Source organism: Oryctolagus cuniculus, chromosome 13, assembly GCF_964237555.1.
Source record: "Oryctolagus cuniculus chromosome 13, mOryCun1.1, whole genome shotgun sequence".
Taxonomy (NCBI): Eukaryota; Metazoa; Chordata; class Mammalia; order Lagomorpha; family Leporidae; genus Oryctolagus; species Oryctolagus cuniculus.
This window is the reverse complement of record NC_091444.1, coordinates 8,616,012-8,623,239: the sequence shown is the minus strand read 5'-3', so window position 1 is coordinate 8,623,239 and position 7,228 is coordinate 8,616,012. Positions and strand designations below refer to the sequence as shown.

The window sequence follows — 7,228 nt, the reverse complement described above, 5'->3', positions numbered from 1 at the left end:
CTCAAATATGTTAGCCATATTCACTCAGTTATTCAGCTTTGACTTTTTTTTCCTTTTGTGACACATATGGTAACACTAGTTGGACTTCTGTTGTTGTCCTGTAGATGACAGAGTTTATTGTTGCATCATTCAGTTTCTCTTCTTTCACTGAGAGTAAGTAATTTCTATTGAGTCATTGAGTTCTCTAATTCCCTCTCATCTCGAATCTACTTTGAGCCTATCCAGAGATTTTTTTTTTTTTATTTCAGTTACCTGTTTTAGTTCTAAAAGTTCACTTGGTTCTTTTTTTACATCTTCTGTCTGCCTTAAAATACTTAGCATTTAATTCCATCTGAGTCATGTCAGTATTGGCATTTTCTGAGTGTGGTTTAAAAAAATAGTCGTTGTCCAGATTATTATGATAAGTGGTTTTTGACTGTATCCTGGACATGAAATATTAACTTGGATGATTCAGGATGATTCGTCCTCTGAAGCCAGCAGCTGCTAGGTTGAGTTGTAGCAATAGTTCCAGTTGGGAATTGTATTCCGCTTGCTTGTGGGCCCCATCTGTAACAGCCGGTGAACTCGAAGGCCTAACTGGCACTGCCTCATTTTTCCTGAGGACAGGCAGATTCCTGACTCTCGGAAGATTTTATTTGGTAGTCTAAAACACATCTCAAGTTACCTTCCCGGTTAAAGCTCTCAGACCTGGGGTTTTCTTCACTCCATTATTCCATGAAAACACTTACACAAATGTATCTCTAAGGATCAAATGCTCTTCAAATATATGAAAACAGAGCTTGTTAACTTGGCCATTTAGAAGCTTTACTTAGTGCCCTTTTCACCTTACCTCACTCTTCATTAGAACACAATTTCTGTGACTTATAATTTGGACAATTATCTTTGTAATTTAAAAATGGAAAGTCAATGAAGTTAAATATAAATAGAATCACACATTTCTAAATCTCAATGTCCTTGTAAATTTTATTTAAAGTTACTAAACAAATGGATATAAGATTGAGTACTCATAATACTTCTGCTGTTGATATAAATTGTATATAAACCTTAACAACAAAAACAACACCAAAAGATGGGACCCAGGACATATCAGTTATTAACTAGGAAGAAAGCGATGCTGAGAAATTGTCCTAAACCTTACAGTTTATACTTGAACTCTGTGTTTGAATTCAAGAGGTTACAGTAATCTCTCCAAACTATTTTGCACATTTGTCTTTGATCTTCCAAAATACAAAATGGCTTTGTCAACAATTTTTAATAGAACATATTTGAAGTTTGTAAATATGACAGATAAGTGTTTCCAGTGACTTCATCAGAACTATGAATTTGATTATCTTTATAAATAAAAATGATCAAAATGTGCATTTGGAAAGGACACATACATATCCAGGAAAATGAAGTTAACTTTATTTGTCTTTGTATAAAAATCAGATTCAGTTCCATTATATGCTTTCAGTATTAAAAAATCAATCATTAATGTTCTGGAAATGCTAATATTCTTTTATTAAATTACTATAAGCAGATTCCTAGTTTATAACTGGTTAATCTCCAATATAGCAGATGTTTGAGGACTCATATTGTCAGTTACTTTGAGGTTTTTACATTTTTTGCCTTTCAGATTAAAAATCTGATATTTTTGATAGTGATAGAGAGCTAGCTTTGTTGGCAAGAGAGTATTTTTATCACAAATTATCATGTTAAAGGGGAGAGGAGAGAAGAGTATTCTAAAGACTAAGAATTTTTAAAAATATTGGAGTCATTTTAAATGATGTCCGTGTAATAAACCTCAATCTTAAAAATAAATTGAAAAATTTGCCAGCTACGTGTGTTAGTTTTGCTTTATGGCTGTTGTAAAATAATATGCTGTGGAGTTTAAATAGTTAAATATGGTATTTGATACAGGTGAGATTATATCAGGAACTATGAACTTGTTGATTATCTAAGGGTAAACTATTATTAAACAGAACTCCTACAACTTAAAAATACGGTGCAGGGGCTGGAGTTGTGGCACAGTGAGTTAAGCTGCAGCTTGCCAAGCAGGCATGCCATGTGAGTGCTGGTTTATTTCCCAGCTGCTTTGCTTCCGAGTCAGTTCTCTGCTAAAGTGCCTGGGAAGGCAGCAGAACATCACGCGAATACTCAGAGCCCTGCCATCCAGGTAGGAGAACGAGCTACAGTTCTGGGGCTCCTGGGTTCAGCCTAGCCCTGCCCAAGTCTTTGTGGTCATTTGGGGAGTGAATCAGCTGAAGGAAGATCTCTTACCTCCCCTTTCTCTCCTCCCACCCCCTGCCACCACCCTCACCACCTGCCCTGCTTTTAAATCAAAAAATCTGTTAAAAAAAAAAAAAAAAAAAGCTGGAGCATACTTCTGAGAAACATGAGATTTTCACTTCCGTTTCCTTAAACCCATGTTCTTGAGCTATGTCTTCTGTTTTCTAAATTTCTATCTCAGCATTAATCACATTCTTTTCCTGCTGACATTTTCTGCTTATTACCCTGTTGACCACTATTCAGTAGCGGGAAGTTCTTGCCCTGTTTGTTGAGAATGTTACTCACCCAACTAATTTCCATTAGCAATACAAATAGGAAAAAAATGTAACCAGATCAAGGACATAACCTAACTACTAAAGTCCAGCTTCTTAGCGAAGTAGGTTTGCATATGCATTCTAACCGTTGGGGTCTTAGACCCTCATCTTCTCATCATGAGGAATCCTTTACACAAGCCTGGATTTCCTTTAATTCTTGCAATAAACCCACAATTCCTCTTTCAGTTTCATCTTTCCGTCATTACTAGTGTTAACACTTGATCAGACATTGGTTTAAATTTGTTACCCTCTCTATATGTTCAACAGATACCACCTTTCCCCAGATACTACATAGCGTCAGCAACAGGTGGGGTGACGAGGTCTGTATTCAGCAAATTCTGGTTTTCATCTTTTCCATAGAAAGAATCCTATGCTAGGCATTATAAAAAAAATCGCTTCCACATACCATCATGTAGCTCTGCTCATCTAGCTTCTCTCCACCAGTTAAAATAACATTTTTTGTTTCTTTTTATGTCCGGTTCCAATTAGCTGCACTACTGGAAGCATACATTAAAAACAGGGAAAAAAAATGGTACTGAAGCAATTATAGGATGATAAAGATCACACTTTCTTGTCATTCTCTGCTCTTATTTAAGATCACTACAGGGGCCGGGGCTGTGGCGTGGTGTGTGAAGTTACTGCCTGAAATGCTGGCATCCCGTATGGGTGCCGGTTCTAGTCCCCGCTGCTCCTCTTCCGATCCAGTTCTCTGCTATGGCCTGGGGTAGCAGTAGAAGATGGCCCATGTCCTTGGGCCTTGTACCCACATGGGAGACCTGGAAGAAGCTCCTGGCTTCGGATCAGCGCAGCTCCGGCCATTGCGGCCATCTGGGTAGTGAACCCGCGGATGGAAGACCTCTCTCTGTAACTCTTTCAAACGAATAAAATAAATCTTAATCACTACAAGCTTGTTCCATGGTGTCTCTCCAGCGTTCCTTCCGAGGTAAGGACGTAACCTCTCAGTGTTGCTGTGGGGTGTGGGTCTCCATCAGTGGCGCTGTCGGGATCCTCTGCTCATTTTAAGTGCTGGAGCCTTCTGCTTACCTCCAGCTGCTGCTCGTTTCTTGGAAGATCACGCCCTCTAGTGTCCCTTGTTGAGTTCACAAGTATTTTGCCTCTTGACAGGCTCCCACAAACTCCTATCAAATCAGCAGTATGTTTACCAAAGTGAGCCCAGTGCTTATCTCACTACCACACATACTGTTGCCATTTCACATTGATAAAATATGGATGATCCTGGAAAAATGGCCTGGACCCCCAAGTATTGGGTGCTCCATGAGCCTATTGCAGAGTACGTTAAACCCCCAAATGTAATTCCTTCTAGGAGCAGCATAGACTGTTTATGTACCCACAGGGGGACTCTCCAGTGGGGAGCACTATATAACAGGCGGCGATGATCAGTGGCTTTGCCTGAGCTGGAGACAGTCATGATGCCTGGAACACATAGGCATTGTCCCCATGTCCCTTTGAGGAATAGAGCAACCTGCTTATGTGTACAAGGGACTTCTCCCTTTACTAATCACATTCTTCACTATAGCATGTTCCTTTGAGAAGTGAACTTGGCTGTACTGTCCTTTCCTCAATTGGATGTCTTTACGGGTTTATCCAATGAAAAATTGGTGCCTTTGAACAATGATGCCCATAATGGTGGAGGCAGTTTCCATCCAAAGCCAGTAACACTAATTGTTTTTCAGTACACTGTAACAAATACAAGACAGTTTCACATTTTATATGCTGAAGCTATCACTAGAGAGATTAAAATGTAGTGTTTGATATTACGTAGTGCAATGGGTCAACATTTAGAAGATCCATTTGACTGAATAAACCAATATTTTCCAAATTGCCAATTTGCCAGTAGACAAAATAATTTGTGATGAAAGAAACATTGGAAGTGAGAGACCAATGAGTTCAAGAGATTTATTTATTTGAAAGCCAGAGTTACAGAGAGGCAGAAGTAGAGAGAGAGGGAGAGAGAGCAACAGAGAGCATGACAGAGAGAGGTCTTCCATCTGGTGGTTTGTGGGGAGCAAACCGGACTAGACTGAGTTACTGGAATTAAGACTTATTCTATGCATCTGCTCTCCCACAATATGGCGCTGGGAGAGAAGTAAACAGCTTCCGCACAGCTGCCTCCAGTTCAACCAATTAACTGTAGGACTTGCTCCTGATTGGAGAGCAGCGTACTCGGCGTGTGGGCAGCCGAGTTGGGATTGGCGGAGGAGGACTATAAAGGAGGAGAGAGACGGCATGCACCAGGAACATCTAGCTGAAGGAACACCTGTGCAGCCCCCGAGAAGAGCCGGCCGGCGGTGTGCCGCTCCCCTGCGGAAGTGGGGAATGCAGCCAGGGGGAACTGCCCTTCCACGGAGGTGGAAGGGATAGTAGCCAACCCGGGAAGAACCAGCAGCAAACCCGGGGAGGGCCGAGCAGACGAAAGAACAGCGCAGGGTCCTGTGTCGTTCCCCCATGAAGACGGGGAGCGACATAATGGTGCCGTGACTCGGATAGGAAACCTAGCTCGGATAGGAAACCTGACTCGGATAGGAAACCTAGCTCGGATAGGAAACTTAGGACGGATATGAAACTTAGGAGGGAAGAAACGGGAAGAACTAGGGAAAATATCGGAGAGAGAAACTAGCAAACAGCCTAGGGAAAATACCGGAGAGAGAGACTAGCAAAGAGCCTAGGTGCCGGAAGAAGCTATTGAAAGCCTAGGCATAGACTCGGATATGGACTGTGGGAAAGAAGTTAGGATTGAAAGCGAAAGTGAAAGCTTTCATAGACTCGGATGCGGACTATGGCGGGGAAGCTAGGAGACTGAAAGCGAAAGTGAAACCTGGAGGAGGCTTGGACTCGGATACGGACTGTGGGGAGAAGCCAGGAGAAATGAGAGGAATATTGTTGGAAGAAAACTTAAGGAAACATACCGGGTAGAGAAAAATGTTAGGGAGGATGAAGCCGCGAGTGCAGGCCGAGGCGGAGATATAAGCCACCTTGGAATTCAAGTCACCCCGGGGAGCAAGAGGCGAAGATCTGGAACCAGAGGCAGAGACGTGGGCCGCCAGGATTCGCCAGGTTAGTCCGGGGAACTTGGACTGAATGCCGGTGGTGGCGGAAACATTCGCGGAAGCCGCCGCGTGCAGAGAGAGCACGGGGCGCTGGCGCGAGGCCGTGGTTCAGACGCGAAAGGGTTAAGCGCGGAGACCGCGGAGTGTGCGGAGCCGCGCCAAGCCACGCAGAGCCGCAAAGCCGCACAGATGAGAGAGGCGCGGGCTGAAGCGGCGCAGAGCCGGGAAGCTGCCGGCAGGGCGAGGCGCCGGGAAGCTGCAGGGATAAGAGAAATAGAAGTTTAGAAATAAAATGAGAGAAATAAGAATGCTGGGAGATAGAAGTAAAATGGGAGAAATAGGAATGCCCGGAGATAGAGAAATAGAGAAATAGAAAGGCCTCCCCTCAACATGGCAACGAGAAAGTTTGGATTCGGTCTGCCTGATTAAGTGAGGCGATGAGCACGATGAGCACCTGTGGGCAGCTAGCAGCTTATGCGCCGCAGGTCACAGAAGACAGGCACGAATTAACATCAGTAAGGCTTCCCCACAATACAACAATGAGAAAGCTTGGATTCGGTCTGCCTAATTAAGGCGGTAAGCGCCAGCAAGCAGCTCGACCAGAGTATGAGCTGCAGGTCACCGAAGATAGGCACAAACCAACACTAATAAGTCTCCCCCACAATACGGCAATGAGAAGGCTTGGATTCGGTTTGCCTGATAGGTTTTGTAAGCACCTGCAGGCAGTTCTAGCAGAGCAGAGCATGCGCTGCAGGGCACCGAACACAGGCACGCATCAGCGCCTAAAAACCTCCTCACAATGGCGAAGAGAGGACCCGGATTCGGTTTTCCTGATTGATAGGACTTGTAAGAGCCTGTGGCAACTCTAGCAAGTAGAGCAGAGTGTGTGCCGCGGGACACCGAAGACAGGCGCGTATCAACGCCAAAAATAAAAAGAAAGGGGGATCTGTGGGGAGCAAACCGGACTAGACTGAGTTACTGGAATTAAGACTTATTCTATGCATCTGCTCTCCCACAATATGGCGCTGGGAGAGAAGTAAACAGCTTCCGCACAGCTGCCTCCAGTTCAACCAATTAACTGTAGGACTTGCTCCTGATTGGAGAGCAGCGTACTCGGCGTGTGGGCAGCCGAGTTGGGATTGGCGGAGGAGGACTATAAAGGAGGAGAGAGACGGCATGCACCAGGAACATCTAGCTGAAGGAACACCTGTGCAGCCCCCGAGAAGAGCCGGCCGGCGGTGTGCCGCTCCCCTGCGGAAGTGGGGAATGCAGCCAGGGGGAACTGCCCTTCCACGGAGGTGGAAGGGATAGTAGCCAACCCAGGAAGAACCAGCAGCAAACCCGGGGAGGGCCGAGCAGACGAAAGAACAGCGCAGGGTCCTGTGTCGTTCCCCCATGAAGACGGGGAGCGACAGTGGTTCACTCTCCAGATGGTTACATTGGCCAGAGCTGCGTTGAACCAAAGTCCAGAGTCAGGAGCTTCCTCTGGTCCTTTCACATGGCTGCAGAGGCCCAAGGACTTGGGCCATAGCTGAGAGTTGGATGGGAAGTGGAGCAGCAGGGAGTCGAACCGGCATC

At 44.8% G+C, this 7,228-nt stretch overlaps 1 long non-coding RNA gene across 2 annotated transcripts; it reads left to right on the top strand.

The window, feature by feature from the left end:
- Window positions 1–2,002: 2,002 nt before the first annotated feature.
- LOC138845052 (uncharacterized) lies at window positions 2,003–3,485 on the top strand. 2 transcript variants are annotated; one of them, XR_011381787.1, is made up of 3 exons: window positions 2,069–2,155; window positions 2,850–2,902; window positions 3,179–3,485. It is a non-coding gene; the product is annotated as an uncharacterized lncRNA (long non-coding RNA). The 2 variants fall into 2 exon arrangements; XR_011381786.1 differs by lacking the exon at window positions 2,850–2,902 and having other exon boundaries at window positions 2,003–2,155.
- Window positions 3,486–7,228: the final 3,743 nt, after the last annotated feature.